The 19,995-nt window shown below is 44.6% G+C and overlaps 1 pseudogene; it reads right to left on the bottom strand.

Annotated features, from left to right (window-relative positions):
* The window catches only part of LOC149125119 (tripartite motif-containing protein 51-like), a 40,395-nt pseudogene extending 20,924 nt beyond the window's left edge, over positions 1–19,471 (bottom strand).
* Positions 19,472–19,995: the final 524 nt, after the last annotated feature.

Below are 19,995 nucleotides of genomic sequence, written 5' to 3' on the forward strand. Positions count from 1 at the left end.
CTTTCACTCAGGTCGCTCAAGTCAGCTTGTAACAAAGGATTTTCCTTCTCATGATTTGTGTGTCAGAAAATGCTTTTTGAAACGGAGTTAGCTCTGATACATTAATATTTTTCATGGGTAATATTCTTAGGGGACATCTCTTAGTTGCTAGCAGCTTTTCTGAAAGCTTTCAGTCTGTAATCAGGGTGACACTCATCTTGGCAAGTCCGAACTCAGTAGATCTTTAGGTGATCGGATGCTTCCAAGAATCTAGACTGAGATAAGGTTGATGATGAGGGAGCCTTGTGTGCAGAGTTTCTTGGCTGGATTTTAAAATTGAACCATTGGTTGGCTCAACCACCTCTTATCACTCATTTCCTCTGCTTTTCCTCATTGGATGCTTCACAGTTAGCTGGTAGCTGCAACACTTCCTCCCTACTGACCTAGTCTTGACTCAGGTTCAAAGTCAGCCTGCACTGAGGCAGGGCACGCAGTGCCAGGTCCCTGACTTTCTGCTTAGCACTAGTCCTTTACTTTGCCTTGGGGTTTGGCACACTGGATTCTTTGACTCTCTGTGACTGCAGTCAGCCCAGGGTTCCTGCTCCAGTGACTACTGGGCCCTAGCACTGCTCTCTGCGATGCCTCTTTTGCATACCAGTGCGTGTCGGCTTCCCACCCTGGCTGTCAGTTCTGGGGCCTGCCACTTTGTCTTGTTTTTGCCAAGTTTCTCCCAAGAGTCAGGGCCTTGCCTCTACTTCTAGGCTAGGTCAGTTAGGCTTGCTTTCCCTTGGAGAAATGTTATAATGTTACTTTTGATTCTTTCATTTACTTATTTATTTAAGAGAGAAAGAGAGGAAGCCAGCTCCCATTCACTGGTTCACTCCCCAAATGCCTTCCATAGCTAGAGCTTGGCTGGGCTGAAACCAGGAGCTGGGAACCCAATCTGGGTCTGGCACTTGGGGGACCCAAGCAGGGACCCAAGTACTTGTACCATCACCTTCTGCTTCCCAGGGTGTACATTATCAGGAAGCTGGAATCAGGAATGCACCCAAGACTTGAACCCAGGCCTCCCATTTGGGATGTGGGTGTCCTCGTCTTAAGGACTACATCGAACGCTGTCCCCCTGCATCCGTCTTGACTCTGGATTCACAGGTGCTGTCCTTCACTCACGTGCTGAACGTACTTACCACTCTTGTCTTGGACTTTGTGGCTCTTTGTTTCATCAACGGACCCAGTTTCCACTGTGCCTGGGCTGTGTTCTCTGCTGGCTGGGGCTGTCTTTAGGTGAGTGTCCTGACCTGGTTCTGATCCTATCTGCAGATCCTTCCATCCCCTTCCTCCTACCTGCCCCGGGCTGCTGAGAAACCCTGTTCTGTCTTAGGCTGAGTTCTGAGACGCTGTTTCCCAAGCATTTGTAGAGGTGTCTTGAGAATGCTCACACCTCCTGATATTCCTCACTTCCGTATCCTGAGTTCCTTCTGTTTCTGCGTTGCCTGCTAAGGACCATGATAGGACAGTTTGGAGCACATGTTCAAAAATTGCCTGTTGATTAGTGAATATATACAATGAAGGAATGAGAAACCCTTTGCAGGTTGTTCAGGTTCAAAGCCAAAGCTTGGGGCTGACACTGTGGCTCACTTGGTTAATCCTCCACCTGAGGTGCCAGCATCCCATAAGGGCGCAGGGTTCTAGTCCTGGTTGCTCCTCTTCCAGTCCAGCTCTCTGCTGTGACCCGGGAGGGCAGTGGAGGATGGCCCAAGTGCTTGGGCCTCTGCACCCACATGGGAGACTGGGAAGAAGCACCTGGCTCCTGGCTTCGGATTGGCGCAGCGCGCTGGCTGTAGCAGCATTTGGGGAGTGAACCAACCAAAGGAAGATCTTTCTCTTTGTCTCTCTCTCTCACTAGCTAACTCTATCTGTCAAATAAATTAAAAAAAAAAAAAAAAAGCCAAAGCTCAAGAAGGCCACTCAGGTGGATGGGAGAGGGGTTGTAATTTAAACTCTGCATGACCTCAGTGCCCACAGGAAAGCTAAAGTGCAGTTGAAGAAATATCCATAATTTTCTCTGTAGCTAGGGAGTGTTACAACAGTTAGCAGAGGAAATATGGATAGGTTTTAACCTTTTCCCATGGCTTCCAGGTTTTCTTAAACTTATTTATTTATTTGGAAGGCCAGAGAGGGAGATGGAAGGAGAGGGGAGGTGGCGGGGGTGGTGGGGGGGAAGATCTTCCATCTGCCATACTCCCCAAATGGCCACAACAGCTCCAGCTGGGCCAGGCTAAAACCAGAGCCAGAAATTTTATCTGCATCTCCCACGTATGTGGCAGGAACTAAAGTACTTGGGCTATCACTGCTTCCCAGGTACATTAGCAGGGAGCTGAATTGGGAGCTGAGTAGCCAGGACTTGAACCAGGCACTCCAATATGGGATGCAGATATCCTGCGTGGAGGCTTAATCTGCAACGCCCACCCCAGCTTCCAGTTTTACTGATGGTGTCTTGGCATGTGAATTGTAACCTGTTATATTGCTGCAGTGTCTGTGATGATGCTGAAGAAATGACCATTGGTTTGTGTTATGGGTGGAGTAGGACTCAACTCTCCCCCAAACTCATGCAAATGTTTGAACTCTGATGTCTTAATGGTTGATGGGTTGAGGGTGGGGACTTGACGTGCATTTCTTTTTCTTTTTTTTTTTTTTTAATTTGACAGATAGAGTTATGGACAGTGAGAGAGAGAGACAGAGAGAAAGGTCTTCCTTCTGTTGGTTCACTCCCCAAATGGTTGCTACGGCTGGAAATATGCCGATCCAAAGCCAGGAGCCAGGTGCTTCCTTCTGGTTTCCCATGTGGGTGCAGGGGCCCAAGCACTTGGGCCATCCTCCACTGCCTTCCCAGGCCACAGCAGAGAGCTGGCCTGGAAGAGGAGCAGCCGGGACTAGAACCTGGTGCTCATATGGGATGCCGGCGCCTCAGGCGGAGGATTAACCAAGTGAGCCATGGCACCAGCCCCAGAGGGTGGGGACTTGCTATAATTATGGCCTCTGAGAGATGGATCTGGTGGAAGATCGTTAGGTCATTGGGAGCTTCCCTAGGAGGGTGGTTCTTTCAAGTTCAAGTTCAAGTTCAAGTTCTGCCTAGCTGCTCTCTCTGCTTCCTTGCTTCTTATGTGATTGTTCTTTTGCACCCACCATGACCAGCCTCCACTAGATTCCAGGCTTAGGGGCCACCTGATCCTGAACTATTAGCTCTAGACTGTAAGCTGAAATTAACCTCTTCCTTCCCATGAAGCTCCTCCTAGGTAATTTAGTAAAAGTAGCAAAAAGTGGATTAATATACTTTGTGTGTGACTCAGGCAATGCCTGAGAGCAGTGACAGGAGAGGGTCCTCTTGCAACTCCCCTGGAAGTAGAAAACTACCAGTGGGGTACCATGTGGTCCCTGATTTGTCATTCACTGGTGTTGAACCATAGGGAAATGTGAGCTCCAAGCAATGGGTCTGGTATTTTGTGTTCATAAACCAGGGCAGGCCTGGAGCAGGATGTATATTCTTATTCTAGCAAAGGTCTTGGTAGATCCTTAAAGGCAACTACGATGCCCCAGTGCTTGAGTTTCTCTGAAGAAGTTTTTAATCTGGTGTTTTGTGTGTGCATTTGTGTGTTTTGTGCCATAAACCTCTTTTTTTTAATTTATTTTTTATTTAGTAAATATAAATTTCCAAAGTACAGTTAATGGATTACAATGGCTTCCCCCCATAATTTCCCTCCCACTTGCACCCCTCCCATCTCCCGCTCCCTCTCCCATTCCATTCACATCAAGATTCATTTTCAATTATCTTTATATACAGAAGATCGATTTAGTATATATTAAGTAAAGATTTCATCAGTTTGCACCCACACAGAAACACAAAGTGTAAAATACTGTTTCAGTACTAGTTATAGCATTACTTCACATTGGACAACACACTAAGGACAGATCCCACATGAGAAGTAAGTACACAGTGACCCCTGTTGTTGACTTAACAATTTGACACTCTTGTTTATGGCATCAGTAATCTCCCTAGGCTCTAGTCATGAGTTGCCAAGGCTATGGAAGCCTTTTGAGTTCGCCGACTTTGATCTTATTCTGACAGGGTCATAGTCAAAGTGGAAGTTCTCTCCTCGCTTCAGAGAAAGGTACCTCCTTCTTTGATGGCCCCGTTGGTAGTCAACAGAATGTTTTTGAACACATAAAAGGAAGTATTGGATTATAAAGAAAATCAATGTTATTGGAATCTGGTAATCATAATACAGTAGGTCTAACAGGGGCTGGAAAAGGTACATTACTCAGAAGGGAATCAACAATAATGTGATGTGATAGGAAAATATCTGGGATTTTGATTGGTGATGAATGCGTAGGTGCTGCTAATATTACCGTAGCTTGTGCCGTACATTAGGGTGGAAGGAAACTTAAGTTAGAGGTTTGTGGGGAAAAAAAAAAGATTTTTTTTCTCTGACTGTGTCCCCAATGCCCTAAGTGGAGCACCCCTTTTTCTTTGGGTAAGCATAATCTGACTGCAAAGCAACCACTACAGGCTCAGTCAAGCAGGCCTCCCCATGGGCAGCCGTGGGATCTATAAGGCAATTACTCTGTGACAATTGAGCCTGGATTCATCGCCTCCCCTCTTTATGCATCTCTTTCTTCTGTGTCACTGCATGAGATGTGCTGGCCCTATCTTTACCCGAAGGTTAAGTGTAGTGATCTATGTCAAATAAAATATGTCACATGCCTTCAGGTCCTTACAAGCAAAGTCAATATTTACTAGGTGTAATTTCATCTAGACGGATGTGGGGAAAATTAAATGGGGGAGATTAGTTTTCATTATTCATGATTCTTTCTTTATCCAGTTTTTTTTCTCTTTGATGCCCTTCCTAATAAATATTGCCTCCTGATGATTTGTAGGATTATAATTTATAATTAAAAAATTGGACTAGTACTATTTTTTCCTTTAATAACATTTGGTTTGTTATTATATTATCATTAATAATTCAAAAATTTTTGTTAGTTGAAAGGTACTGAAAAAGCAAACAAAAAAAAAAAAAAGGAAAAAAATCAGCTGCAATTCCTTTACTCTTCTTTGGAGTTGCATGAAGAATTGAAAGTGATCTTGTTCTCAGTACTCTAACCCCCAAGAGACGTATGATTGTGTGGTATTTAAAATGGGTGTGCATGTGTGTGCATTTTATTGATCTTTGTGATCAACCGTGGTCCGCTCTAACACTGTTTAGCCTGGGTGCTTTTCCATGCCCTTTCTTTGGCAAGATCAGCCTTTTTGGGGCTGGCACTCTTGCCTGTGGTCCCTGGATTGGTCCCAGAGCCTTGTTTTCTGGGGACAGGGTAGGAAGGAAGCAGCAGCAGCAGGGCTTAAACGTTAAGGCTCTGGTCAGGAACAGGTATTTGAGAGGTGTTATCCAGGTTGGTTCACTTGACAATCTTTTAACATTTGCTCTCTTTGCTATCTGGAGAGTTTGAAATGCTAAATCTTCCCAGATCCCTTTGCAGTGGGGCAACCTCATCACATTTTTCTGCCAATAAAAAATAGATAGGAGTCTGTTAAGGGCTTCTGGGGAAGCCACAAAGCCAGCCCTGCCATATGATTTTCTTTAAAAAAAGATTTATTTATTTGAAAGGCAGAATGAGAGACAGAGACAGAGAAAGAGAGAAAGAGAAAGACACACACATACAGAGACAGAGAAAAAGGCAGAGAGAGAGAGAGAGAGAGAGAGAGAGAGACAACACACACACGCAGATCGATCTTCCATCTGCTGGTCTACTCTCCAAATGGCTGCAACAACCAGGCCTGGGCCAGGCCCAAGCCAGGAGTGAGGAACTTCATTTGAGTGTCTCATATGGGTGCAGGAACCCAAGTATTTGGACCATCTTCTGCTGCTTTCCCAAGTGCATTAAGAGGCAACTGGAGGGGCTGGTGCTGTGGTGCAGCGGGTTAATGCCCTGGCCTGAAGTGCTGGCATCCCATAAGGGCACTGGTTCGAGACCCGGCTGCTCCACTTCTGATCCAGCTCTCTGCTGTGGCCTGGGAAAGTGGTGGAAGATGGCCCAAGTCCTTGGGACCCTGAACCCACGTGGGAGTCCCAGAAGAAGCTCCTGGCTCCTGGCTTTGGATTGGCGCAGCTCTGGCCATTGCGGCCTCTCCTCTGTGTAACTGACTTTCAAATAAAAATAAATAAATCATAAAAAAAAGGCAACCAGATTGGACGTGATACAGCAGGGACTCGAACTACTGGTGCTTTGATATGGGATGCTTGCTTAATTTCCTGCACCATAACATCAGCCCCCAAACTGGCCACTTATTTCCAAGTCATTTTTTTTTTTTAATAGGCAGAGTGGACAGTGAGAGAGAGAGAGACAGAGAGAAAGGTCTTCCTTTTCCGTTGGTTCACCCCCCAAATGGCCACTGCGGCCGGCACGCTGCAACTGGTGCACTGCACTGATCTGAAGCCAGGAGCCGAAAACTGCTGCCGGGGGCAGAGCTAAGATGGCGGAATAGTGAGGGCGCGCACAGATAGTCTGGGAAAATTTAGTTTAATAAAAGTGGAGTTATGGTAGCCTCAGAAAAAGGATCAGGAAAAAATTGCAGAGGAAACTCTTCTGGATCTAGTGGCTGTGACTCAGAGGACCTACTGGGAGAACAAGGTCGCCCACCGCGCGGAAGCCAAGCCACGGGAGCCACAGGGTCTGCGCGCCAGTGCAGGAAGGGGAGTGGATGTCACACAGACACCAGCGGGGAGAGTTGGGACACCCAGGGCTCCGAGTCCACACATCGGCGCTGGAAGGGGAGGTGAGCTCAGTAACCCGAGACATTGGCGGGGAAACGGGGGTCAGAATCTAGAGGGGAGTGGGAAAGTGCACCAGACTGACTACAGGAGAGAAGGAAAAAAGGTGGGGGGTTTCTCCCTCCACCAACCTTGCAAAGGTTACAAGGCTGCAAGGTTTGCAAGAGCTTGCAAGAGTTTGCAAGGTTTCCAAGAGACAAAGAGCAGACCCTCACTCTGGATTTACATAACAACAGGGGAGAGCTAAGGAACTGAGTCACTACAATTCAGTAGCCTAGGCAACCCAGTGGGAGTCCAGAGGAGAAACAGAGCCTGCACAGACTCTTTGGGTAGAAGCCAGAGATCGGAAGCTAAATACCATCCATTCTGCTCAGCCGTGGGGTGCGGTATTACTTACCTCCTGAATAAATAAAATAAATAAATAAATAGAGAGAGATTTACCACGCATAACCTGAGGGTGTCACCTTTGTACACCAGTAACCCGGAAGAACCAAGCAGAGCTCTCAGGCCACACCCATCTCAAGCCTCCAAGGCTCCTCCAACCGCAGGCAGTCCACTTAACACAGACATAGTATAAAATAATAATAATAATAAAAAAAATGCACAGTGACAAAAGAAGAATTAACTATGCCAAGCAACAAACACAGAAATCGAGGGAACAAGATCAACGATGACACTATGATGCCTCCAAATAAACAAAACACCCCAAACCAAGATTATGAAGATGATGAGATAGAAGAAATGCAAGATATGGATTTCAAAAAATTTATGATAAGAACATTTAGAAATTTTCAAAAGCAAATCCTTGAACTACAGAAATCCTTATTGGACAGGATTGAAAATCTCTCTCGTGAAAATGAAATTTTAAGGAAGAATCAAAATGAAACTCAGAAACTAGTAGAACAGGAAAGTGTGACAGTGAAGAGAAATCAAAGTGAAATGAAGAGCTCAATAGATCAAATGACAAACACATTAGAGAGCCTTAAAAACAGAATGGGTGAAGCAGAAGAGAGAATATCGGACTTAGAAGACAGAGCACAGGAAAACATACAGTCAAACCAAAGAAAAGAAGAGGAAATTAGAAATCTAAAAAATATTGTTGGGAATCTACAGGATACTATTAAAAAAACCAACATTCGAGTTCTAGGAGTTCCTGAAGGCATGGAGAGAAAGAAAGGATTGGAAGGCCTTTTTAGTGAGATACTAGCAGAGAACTTTCCAGGTTTGGAGAAGGACAGAGACATCCTAGTACAGGAAGCTCATAGAACCCCCAATAAGCATGACCAAAAGAGATCCTCACCACGACACTTGGTAATTAAACTTACCACAGTGAAACAGAAAGAAAAGATCCTAAAATGTGCAAGAGAGAAACGTCAGATTACTCTCAGAGGATCTCCAATTAGACTCACAGCAGACTTCTCATCAGAAACACTACAGGCTAGGAGGGAATGGCGAGACATAGCACAGGTGCTAAGAGAGAAAAATTGCCAGCCCAGAATATTATATCCTGCTAAGCTCTCATTTGTGAATGAAGGTGAAATAAAGACCTTTCATAGCAAACAGAAATTGAAAGACTTTGTGGCCACTCGTCCGGCCCTGCAAAAGATACTTAAAGATGTGCTACACTCAGAAACACAGAAACACGGCCATCAATATGAAAGAAGGTAAAGGAAGAACACCTACCAGTAAAAGAGCATGGGAAGCTCAAAGCATATACTAGAAAATATCTCTGGGAAAATGGCAGGGCAAAGTCACTATGTATCAATAGTCACATTGCACATTAATGGTCTTCAGTTAAAAGACACCGATTGGCTGATTGGCTCAAGGAACACAACCCAACTGTTTGTTGCCTACAAGAAACACATCTCTCTAACAAAGATGCATGCAGACTGAAAGTGAAAGGTTGGAAAAAGATATTCCATGCCAACAGAAACCAAAAAAAAGCAGGTGTAGCCATATTAATATCAGACAAAATAAACTTTAATACAAAAACTGTTAAGAGAGACAAAGAGGGACACTATATAATGATTTAGGGTTCAATTCAACAGGAAGATGTAACTATTATAAATGTATATGCACCTAATTACAGGGCACTGGTCTATTTAAAAGATATGTTAAGGGACTTAAAGGGAGATTTAGATTCCAATACAATAGTACTGGGGGACTTCAATACTCCACTCTCAGAAATAGACAGATCATCCGGACGGAAGATCAACAAGGAAACAGCAGATTTAATCGACACTATTGCCCAAATGGATCTAACAGATATCTACAGAACTTTCAATCCTACAGCTAAAGACTTCACATCTTCTCAGCAGTGCATGGAACCTTCTCTAGGATTGATCACATACTAGGCCATAAAGCAAGTCTCAGCAAATTTAAACGAATTAGAATCATACCATGCAGCTTCTCAGACCACAGTGGAATGAAGCTGGAAATTAGCAACTCAGGAAACCCTAGAAAGTATGCAAACACATGGAGACTGAACAACATGCTCCTGAATGAACACTGGGTCATTCAAGAAATCAAAAGAGAAATCAGAAACTTTCTGGAAGTAAATGAGGATAACAACACAACATATCAAAACTTATGGGATACAGCAAAAGCAGTACTGAGAGGCAAGTTTATAGCAATAGGTGCCTATACCAAGAAATTGGAAAGGTACCAAATAAATGAGCTTTCAGCGCATCTCAAGGACCTAGAAAAACTGCAGCAAGCCAGACCCAAATCTAGTAGGAGAAGAGAAATAATTAAAATCAGAGAAGAAATTAACAGGATTGAATCAAAAAAAAAATTACAAAAAATCAGCCAAGCGACAAGCTGGTTTTTTGAAAAAATAAACAAAATTGACACCCATTGGCCCAACTAACTAAAAAAAGAAGAGAAAAGACCCAAATCAATAAAATCAGAGATGAAAAAGGAAGCATAACAACAGACACCACAGAAATAAAAAGAATCATCAGAAATTACTACAAGGACTTGTATGCCAGAAAACAGGAAAATCTATCAGAAATGGATAGATTCCTGGACACATGCAATCTACCTAAATTGAACCATGAAGACATAGAAAACCTAAATAGACCCATAACTGAAACAGAAATTGAAACCGTAATAAAGGCCCTCCCAACAAAGAAAAGCCCAGGACCAGATGGATTCACTGCTGAATTCTACCAGACATTTAAAGAAGAACTAATCCCATTTCTTCTCAAACTATTCAGAACAATTAAAAAAGAGGGAATCCTCCCAAATTCTTTCTATGAAGCCAGCATCACCTTAATCCCTAAGCCAGAGAAAGATGCAGCACTGAAAGAAAATTATAGACCAATATCCCTGATGAACATAGACGCAAAAATCCTCAATAAAATTCTCGCCAATAGAATACAACAACACATCAGAAAAATCATCCACCCAGACCAAGTGGGATTCATCCCTGGTATGCAGGGATGGTTCAACATTTGCAAATCAATCAATGTGATTCACTACATTAACAGACTGCAAAAGAAAAACCATATGATTATCTCAATAGACGCTGAGAAAGCATTCGATAACATTCAACACCCTTTCATGATGAAAACTCTAAGCAAATTGGGTATAGAAGGAACATTCCTCAATATAATCAAAGCAATTTATGAAAAACCCACGGCCAGCATCCTATTGAATGGGGAAAAGTTGGAAGCATTTCCACTGAGATCTGGCACCAGACAGGGATGCCCACTCTCACCACTGCTATTTAACATAGTTCTGGGAGTTTTAGCCAGAGCCATCAGACAAGAAAAAGAAATTAAAGGAATACAAATTGAGAAGGAAGAAGTCAAACTATCCCTCTCTGCAGACGATATGATTCTTTACTTAGGGGATCCAAAGAACTCTACTAAGAGACTATTGGAACTCATAGAGGAGTTTGGCAAAGTGGCAGGATATAAAATCAATGCACAAAAATCAACAGCCTTTGTATACACAAGCAATGCCATGGCTGAGAAAGAACTGCTAAGATCAATCCCATTCACAATAGCTACAAAAACAATCAAATACCTTGGAATAAACTTAACCAAGGACGTTAAAGACCTCTACGATGAGAATTACAAAATCTTAAAGAAAGAAATAGAAGAGGATACCAAAAAATGGAAAAATCTTCCATGCTCATGGATTGGAAGAATCAACATCATCAAAATGTCCATTCTCCCAAAAGCAATTTATAGATTCAATGCAATTCCAATCAGGATACCAAAGACATTCTTCTCAGATCTAGAAAAAATGATGCTAAAATTCATATGGAGCCAAAAGAGACCTCGAATAGCTAAAGCAATCTTGTACAACAAAAACAAAGTCGGAGGCATCACAATACCAGATTTCAGGACATACTACAGGGCAGTTGTAATCAAAACAGCATGGTACTGGTACAGAAACAGATGGATAGACCAATGGAACAGAATTGAAACACCAGAAATCAACCCAAACATCTACAGTCAACTTATATTTGATCAAGGATCTAAAACCAATTCCTGGAGCAAGGACAGTCTATTCCATAAATGGTGCTGGGAAAACTGGATTTCCACGTGCAGAAGCATGAAGCAAGACCCCTACCTTACACCTTACACAAAAATCCACTCAACATGGATTAAAGACCTAAATCTAAGACCTGACACCATCAAGTTATTAGAGAACATTGGAGAAACCCTTCAAGATATTGGCACAGGCAAAGAGTTTCTGGAAAAGACCTGGGAGGCACAGGCAGTGAAAGCCAAAATCAACTATTGGGATTGCATCAAATTGAGAAGTTTCTGTACTGCAAAAGAAACAGTCGGGAGAGTGAAGAGGCAACCAACAGAATGGGAAAAAATATTTGCAAACTATGCAACAGATAAAGGGTTAATAACCAGAATCTACAAAGAGATCAAGAAACTCCACAACATCAAAACAAACAACCCACTTAAGAGATGGGCCAAGGACCTCAATAGACATTTTTCAAAAGAGGAAATCCAAATGGCCAACAGGCACATGAAAAAATGTTCAAGATCACTAGCAATCAGGGAAATGCAAATCAAAACCACAATGAGGTTTCACCTCACCCCGGTTAGAATGGCTCACATACAGAAATCTACCAACAACAGATGCTGGCGAGGATGTGGGGGAAAAAGGGACACTAACGCACTGTTGGTGGGAATGCAAACTGGTCAAGCCACTATGGAAGTCAGTCTGGAGATTCCTCAGAAACCTGAAGATAATCCTACCGTTCAACCCAGCCATCCCACTCCTTGGAATTTACCCAAAGGAATTTAAATTGGCAAACAAAAAAGCGGTCTGCACCCTAATGTTTATTGCAGCACAATTCACAACAGCCAAGACCTGGAAGCAACCTAAATGCCCATCAACGGTAGACTGGATAAAGAAATTATGGGATATGTACTCTTTAGAATACTATACCGCGAAGCCAGGAGCCGGGTACTTCTCCTGGTCTCCCATGGGGTGCAGGGCCCAAGGACCTGGGCCATCCTCCACTGCACTCCTGGGCCACAGCAGAGAGCTGGACTGGAAGAGGGGCAACTGGGACAGAATCCGGTGCCCCAACTGGGACTAGAACCTGGTGTGCTGGCGCCGCAGGTGGAGGATTAGCCTATTGAGCTGCGGCGCCGGCCTTCCAAGTCTTAGTGAGAGATTTGTGTGGGTAGTAAGCCTTCATTCTCTGCTCAGATACCTTGAGAACAATCTCTTGCTGCTGAAGGAGCCACTTACCTCTCAATGTGCTACTGTTTTTGCTTCCTTTGCTTTATGGAATCTAATGAGTTGAAGCCCCGGATGTTTCTGGCATTTGCAAGCTGAAGGCCGAGCACCACCTGCCCAGAGCTGCCCCCTTTACTTCCACACGTGGACATAATGATGCGGCTTGTGGGAATCCAGCCTCCTGAGGTGCTCATGGGTGGGTTGATTAGCTCCAGTGGACTTTGACCAAGGGGCACTGGAGACCATAGGCAGCTGGGCACAGAAGTCCTCCTTTCCCTCCTCCCTGAATTGCTTCTTGTGGCCAGTTGCAGAGGAGCGCTTGTGCCCAACCAGCCTGCTGGCCAGAGTGCCTCACGTGTCTCTCCAGTTAATGAGAGGTGATCCCTTGGCCAGGAAGTGGGTAGAGTGTCACATCGCTTCCCACCTTTCCTTGCCTCTTTTCCCTTTGCTCTCTTCTCAACCATCATGGGCTTGCAACTTGCACATAAAGTCTCAGCATTCTAACCCTTCCTCCAGTTCAGCTTGCTAGAGGATTTGGGCAAAGACGTCCCTCCACATATGTTTATGATTGCTGTGCTTTGATTGTTCCCATCAACTCACATTGAAATGTAATCCCCATTGTGGGGTATTACAGGGTGGAGGCTTAACCTGATTGTGGTATCTGGAGGTGAGACCTGTGGGAGGTGATTAAGGTTAAATGCAGCCATGAAGGTGAAGCCCTAATCAAATGGGCCCGTGGCTTTAGAAGAAGGAGAGAGCTCATCACGGGCTGCACTGCTTCGCACTGGGATGTTGCAGAGTCTCCAGCAGCAAGGTGCAACCGCCTGATCTTGAACTTTCCAGCCTTCAGAACCATGAGCCAAAGAAGCTTTTATTCTTTCTAAATTACTCTGTGGCTTTCAGTTGTAGGAGCAGAAAATGGACTGAGACAGTGATGAATTGTCATGATCCAGCAGCTCTTATCTCGAGGGACGCTATAGGATGTAGTGAATTTTGATGTTTCCAAAATTGGTCTTTTAAAAAGCAATTCAAACTAAGGTCCCGTCTCTTCTTGATATTAAGCTGTGGTTATTGATGTTCATTGAAAAGTTCTTACAAAAAATGAGATGACCATTCCTTTCATCATATATGGTTATTTTTTGCTTATCATATGTGGTACATGTTAGTTACAAAAATCAGAAAATAAGAGGAAAGATAGTAATTACAACACAGATTACAGTTGGCTTATATCTGTCTAGCCACTTAATATATCTGTGCATGTTTCCTTTTTTTTTGACAGGCAGAGTGGACAGTGAGAGAGAGAGACAGAGAGAAAGGTCTTCCTTTTCCGTTGGTTCACCCCCAATGGCCGCTGCGGCCGGTGCGCTGCGGCAGGCGCACCGCGCTGATCCGAAGCCAGGAGCCAGGTGCTTCTCCTGGTCTCCCATGCGGGTGCAGGGCCCAAGGACCTGGGCCATCCTCCACTGCACTCCCTGGCCACAGCAGAGAGCTGGACTGGAAGAGGAGCAACTGGGACGGAGTCTGGCGCCCCGACTGGGACTAGAACCCGGTGTGCCGTTGCCACAGGCAGAGGATTAGCCTACTGAACCGCAGTGCAGACCTCTATTTTTTTTTTTTTTTACAAAAATGGGATCAAATAGTCCATCCTATTTACAACCAGCATTTTGTACTCAATATATTATAAATATATTTCCTTGCTATTAGTTCTATGTCATTCTTTTGCCTGGCTGCATGATACTCCATAATTTGTATAGCATGGACTAATATGAAGCAGGTTGTTGTGAGGGACAACTGGAATCAGTTACAGAATCATATATTTAAATGTTTTACTATAAGGCATGGTACTAATGTAAATCGTGATCACTGTTCTCTTTTACTGAACTATTGAGGACATGCTGCTGGTGGTTATGTGTCCCTATCCCTTTGGCTCTGGTCTTTCCTGAGTCCTCTAATCAGAAGAGGTTCAAGTAATTGTAATGAAACCTTTACGGCTGCAGCGCATGAGGTGTGAATTCTGCTGCCCTGAAGAAAACCCGTGCAGGATAGTAGGTGAGGTTAAGCCACGTGTCCCTGCAGGGCTGCTGAGGTCAGCTAACAAGTGAGCTCACCTGGTCAGACTTCTGCATGCTGCCCACCTTCCTACAGTCCTCCCCAGAAACGCGTGGCCACTACGTCCTGCTGGGGAGCAAGCGTGCACTACCATTTCAGACGTGTCAGACCTTCCTGCCACTGCCTAATGACTTTGGCTGTGCAAAGAGCAATGTCACCTGGAGGGGCTGTAATAATGAGCAATTTCTTCATCAATAATAGATGGAGCTAGTCAGCGCCAAGGTCCGAATAGTTAAGTAAATTGGGCCAAGACCCCGGAGGTCACTTGCTTTTCCATGATTATTAGGGAATAGTTTCCCTTCCTGGCTGTCTTAGAAAGCTAGGTGGGTAATTTACCAGTGTCTCGGAGGGGTATTCTTTGTGGGATAGCAAATGCCCAGATTTGGGTAGGAACTGGTAGCGCGCTGGGACCTGTGTGTTGAAAGCTTTAGTTAAAGCAGTTGTGAAGCTTCTGCATCTTTGCATCTTTACCTGGCTCGGGCGGAAGCTAAGGCACACACGCAGGCTAAGTAATACAAGACGCAGCTCTGCCGGACAGCTCACCAGCAGTATTGATGGTGTTCACGGGAGCCGAGGCTTTTTTTTTTTTTTTTTGCCTTTGAGAGTTTTCCCTGAGTCAGAAAATCTCCGTGAAAGGAACAAAGGATTTTTCCTTCAAGAATAAACACTTCTAAATATGGCCCAGAAAATTGTGGCTTGGTCTGTAGCATTTTTTTTTCTGTTTTGGGCAGGATTAATAGTGATTTTTGTTTTATTTATAATCTTAGCTAGAGAACATGGAAGGCTGTTGCTTCAGAGATACCCCCGAAGAACCACAGAGAGAGGGGCCTTTCCTTTTTAACACCTTGTCCCCTGTTGAAGTCCAAGGAGGCAGGAGACACCCCTGCAGCCTTGGGCCTCCCCTGCTTTCCAAGCTGCAGCCTGCACTGCACTTGCCCTGGCAGTGCAGCCCAGCCCCTGGGCCCTCAGCCGTCACCAGAGTGTGTGTTGAAGTTCCTGATAAGTGGCAAGTAAATACCAAGACGTGGGCTCACATCGGAAAAACTCCTGTGGTGGTCCCCAGACCAGCTCACGCTGGGCTAGGGCGGTGAGGGAAGCCTGGCAACCACGCAGCTTGTTAAAAATGGTTTTCCCAGTCCTGTTTAGAGTTTGGGTTTCTATTTCCGTCAACACACAAAGCCACCTCCTTTGGTGTTGGTCAGAATGTTTACTTTTCTTATTTATCAGCTTAGTACTTGTAAATTTCACTTGTTGGAATATTTTCTTTACTTTTTGGAAGAAGGGGGTGGTGAGTATTTATAACATAGGTGACCTTGTCCCACAGAAAACAGGCTAACTACCGTTTGTGTTTATTCTTGAGTGACCCTGGACGTAGCCTTCATTAGCAAAGCTGCCCTTTGTTAAACCCCAGAAGCTGTTTCCAAGGGATTTCTTTATACCCCTTTTCTTCCCGCGTCTTGAAGAATGCTACATCCCTGCTGTGAGCGGTCACTCAGCCACTGGCTTGTGGAAGGGTGGGGGGTGTGTGTGTGGTCGCAGAGGTCGAGGGAATTTGTAGTTTTGTTTATTCTCATTTTATTTGAAAGGCAGAGACAGAATGAGACACACACACACACACTCACAGAGGGGAGAGAGAGAGGGAGAGATCGAGCAAGAAAGCGAGAGAGCCATGTCTGCTGCCCCCAGGGTTGGCATTAGTAGGAAGCCGGATAGGAAGGGGAGCTGGAACTCCAACCCAGGCGCTCTGATATGGACTGTGGGCGTTCCGTGCGGCTGTACCACAATGCCCGCCACCAAACTCACTTTTGAGTTTAGTAGAAAATATTTATTATTTATTGTTCTGTGCTCAGAGCAGGTGTTTAAGCAATATTCTCAGGGATTTGAGGAAACAGAAAGGTGTTTCTATCTCTTTTTTTTCACATGTGGTAGAGTGAATGTTATGAATTTGTTATTAAACCAACAAATTATTATTAAATCTTAACAGTATTTTGTTTGAAAATAGATATTATAATTTTATACCACAAACACTTGTGTAAGAACAAACTCTTACCAGATTTTTTTTGGTGATGTTTCATCCGATTTTCCTTGAACTCTTTGCAGGGAGAAAATGACTGGAATATTATGAAAATAATTCATGCACATTAGTTATCCACATGGTAGTGCTTACGTATCTTTGTCCTAATTTGGGGCTTCTAACTTAGGATCTCAATAAATGTTTGCTGAATTCAATAAAGATAATTTGAGAAACAGATAAAAATCATTCAGATTCTCATCAATAAACATATGAACTATTAACATTTGGGGTATTTTGTTCCAAGTATTTTTTCTCCAAGAATAGCAAGCATTTTTCCTTGTTATTATTATCTTCATAACCATTGTTTCAACTGTTTTTTCCCAAGATGGAAAAATCTTTTTTCTCAAGATGAAAAAGACATAAAAATTCAGACCTTTAGAAATACATTAAATACAAAATACTTTATAAGTTTCTCAAAGACAATATATTTAACTGTTTCATCCATTCATTTCAAATACCTACTTATTATTCAATTCAGTTCATAGTTTACTTAGGTTTTTCATTATTATTGGCTATTTAAGATTGTCCTCCTAAATTTTTGCTATTATAAACAATGTTCCAATGAATGTCTTTGCATGTGAAGATTTTCCTATATTTATTTCTTTATGATAAAATCTCAAAATGGAATGACTGGGTCAAAGGCTGTGAGTGAACTTAAGACCTTTGAGAAAGATTTTCAAATTGCTTTCAAAATGGTTATGTCAATTTATATATTTCTACAGGGATCCATACAAATATCAGGTCTGTAACACTGTTGCCAGTATGGAATACTGCCATTCAACAGTGCACCTGAGAACTGCACAAGAAAACCAGCACTTGACTGCGGGTTTATTTTGTATTCCTGTAATTTCTGTTGGCGCATTTCCCACTGTTGGTTTGTTGGTTGTATTTTTTTTTATTTTTTTGGTAGATTGTCTATTTGTTATCGAGCTAGCCAGTTCCCTTTCCCTTATTGTGAACACTGCAAGATGGAATGCGAGTAATCATTTGCTACATAAGCTAAATTTTTGGTCTCAGTTTGAGAAGTTTCCATTTTTTATGTGGTATTTCTTCTGTTGCCTCTCAGCTTAGGAGTTCCTCCTTCCTCTAGAGTGTTTATACTTAAAAATTTTTTTATTTGAAACAGAGAGAGAGAGTTTCAGTCTGCTGGTTCACTCCCCACATGCACACAACAGCCAAGTATTCACATCATCACCTACTGCCTCTCAGGGTGTGCATCAGTAGAAAGCTGGAAGGGGAGTGGAGCAGGGAATTGAACCCAGGCAGTCTGATATGGGTTATAGGCATCCTGAGCAGCATCTTAACTGCTGTGCAAACACCCATACTTAGGGTTTTTCTCTTTTGTTTCTTTAGAGTGATTTATTTATTTGAAAGGGCAACAGAGAGGGAGACAGAGACACAAAGATAACTTCCGCCCACTTCTCCATTCCTCAAATGCTACTACAGCAGGGGCTGGGCCACACTGAAGTCAGGAGACAGGAATTCTACCTAGGTTCCCCTTGTGGGTGCCAGGAACTCAAGTATCTGAGCCATCATGCCTTGCTTCCCAGGCGCATGAGCAGGGAGCCGGATCAACAGTGGAGTAGCTGGGACTTGAAGTTGTACTCCCAAGTGGGATGAAGTTGTAGCTCCCAAGTGCAGCTTAACCCCTTGTACACAACACCCTCCCCTCTCCCCAATGGTTTTCTAGATCATAAGTTTTAACTACTTAATGTTTTAGTTATAGAAGGGGATAAAGTTCTCTATTGGCTTGCTTTTCAAATTTTTATCTCATTTTCTCTCTCTCTCTCTTACTTTCTTTCTAGATTGTATTTATTTATTTGCAAGGTAGAGTTACAGACAGTGAGAGGGAGGGAGGGGGAGGGAGGGGGAGGGAGAGAGAAGGAGGGGGGGGAGAGAGAGAGAGAGAGAGAAGTCGAGAGAGAGAGGTCTTCCTTCTGCTGGTTCACTCCCCAAATGGCCGCAACGGCTGGAGCTGCGCCAATTGGAAGCCAGGAGCCAGGAGCTTCTTCCGGGTCTCCCACCTGGGCGCACGGGCCCAAGCACTTGGGCCATCTTCCACTGCTTTCTCAGGCCATTGCAGAGAGCTGGATCAGAAGTGGAGCAGCCAGGACTCGAACCGGTGCCCCTATAGGATGCAGGCCCTGCAGATGGAGGATTAACCTACTGTGCCGTAGAACCGGCCCCATCTCATTTTCTTTGCTTCATTTACTAAACTCATTATGGTTTTCACTTGATTTCTTAATGATTAAAGACGTGCAACATCTTTACCTATGCTTTTTAGCATGTCAGGTATCTCCTGTTTAATTTTGTCCAGTTCAGCTTCTCCGTGGCTGTCGCGCGGCCCCAGCTCCCTCGCGTTATGAGGCTGCGCCCTTGGCTGGCCTAAAGATGACCACAAACTTCTTTTGGTACACGAGAAGATGTGGTTTGACAAAACACGATGATCAGAAGGGAACTTCTCGTCGGCGCAGATGAACGGGCCTGTGACCTTCTGCAGTGTGGTCCCCGAGGCCCCGCACAGGCTCTGCCTCCGGCCGCCTCGAAGTGGAGGCCCGGCCTGCCCGCTGGCCGCCCACCGGGGCTCGGCCCCGCAGACAGCCAGTGTCCCCCGCGACCCGGAAGGCGGCCACGCGGGCAGAGGACGTGGAGGACGGTAACACTGACTTGCCAGGCACTGACGACAAAGGCGGCCCGGCTGTGGGAGGCGAGGGGGCGGCAGTGCGCGGAGAAGGCCACGGCTGGTGGCCAAATCCTCCATCCTCCCGGACGTCCAGCCCTGGGCTGACGAGACGGATACGGCCCAGCTGGAAGGGGGACGGGCTGGCCTCGGGGGTGGGGGGCTACGGCGGCTGCAAGCTGCAGACCCCGTGCATGGTGGAGGCCGCGCAGGTGTGCCCGACCTCGCTGGCCGGAAGAGGAAAGCGCCTTGTTTGAGGAGCATGCGCAGAGCGCTGGCGGCGTCCCTGTCGGGATCCGAACGCCGAGGTAGCCCTCCGGTGATGAAAGACTGAGTCTCTGGAAAATATCTTTTTGTTCGATTTTATCTGGATTTATGGTGTTTTTATTGAGCTATGTATCCTATATCAGGTATGTGTTTGAATATTCTCCCTCCGGCTCATGCAGGAGTTAAATTCTCAAAGTCCTAAGTTCATGGTACCAAGAGAGCGGAAACTTAATCCAGCGACGATGTTTAGAAGTGAGGCTTTGGAGCATGATTAGGTTTAGCAGAAGTCGTTAGTGTGCAGCCCTTAAGATTGGGACCTTGTGGCTTTGAAGAAGAGG

The sequence above is a fragment of the Oryctolagus cuniculus genome, chromosome 8 (genome assembly GCF_051225735.1).
Source record: "Oryctolagus cuniculus isolate XC-2025 breed Fujian yellow rabbit chromosome 8, ASM5122573v1, whole genome shotgun sequence".
Lineage (NCBI taxonomy): Eukaryota > Metazoa > Chordata > Mammalia > Lagomorpha > Leporidae > Oryctolagus > Oryctolagus cuniculus.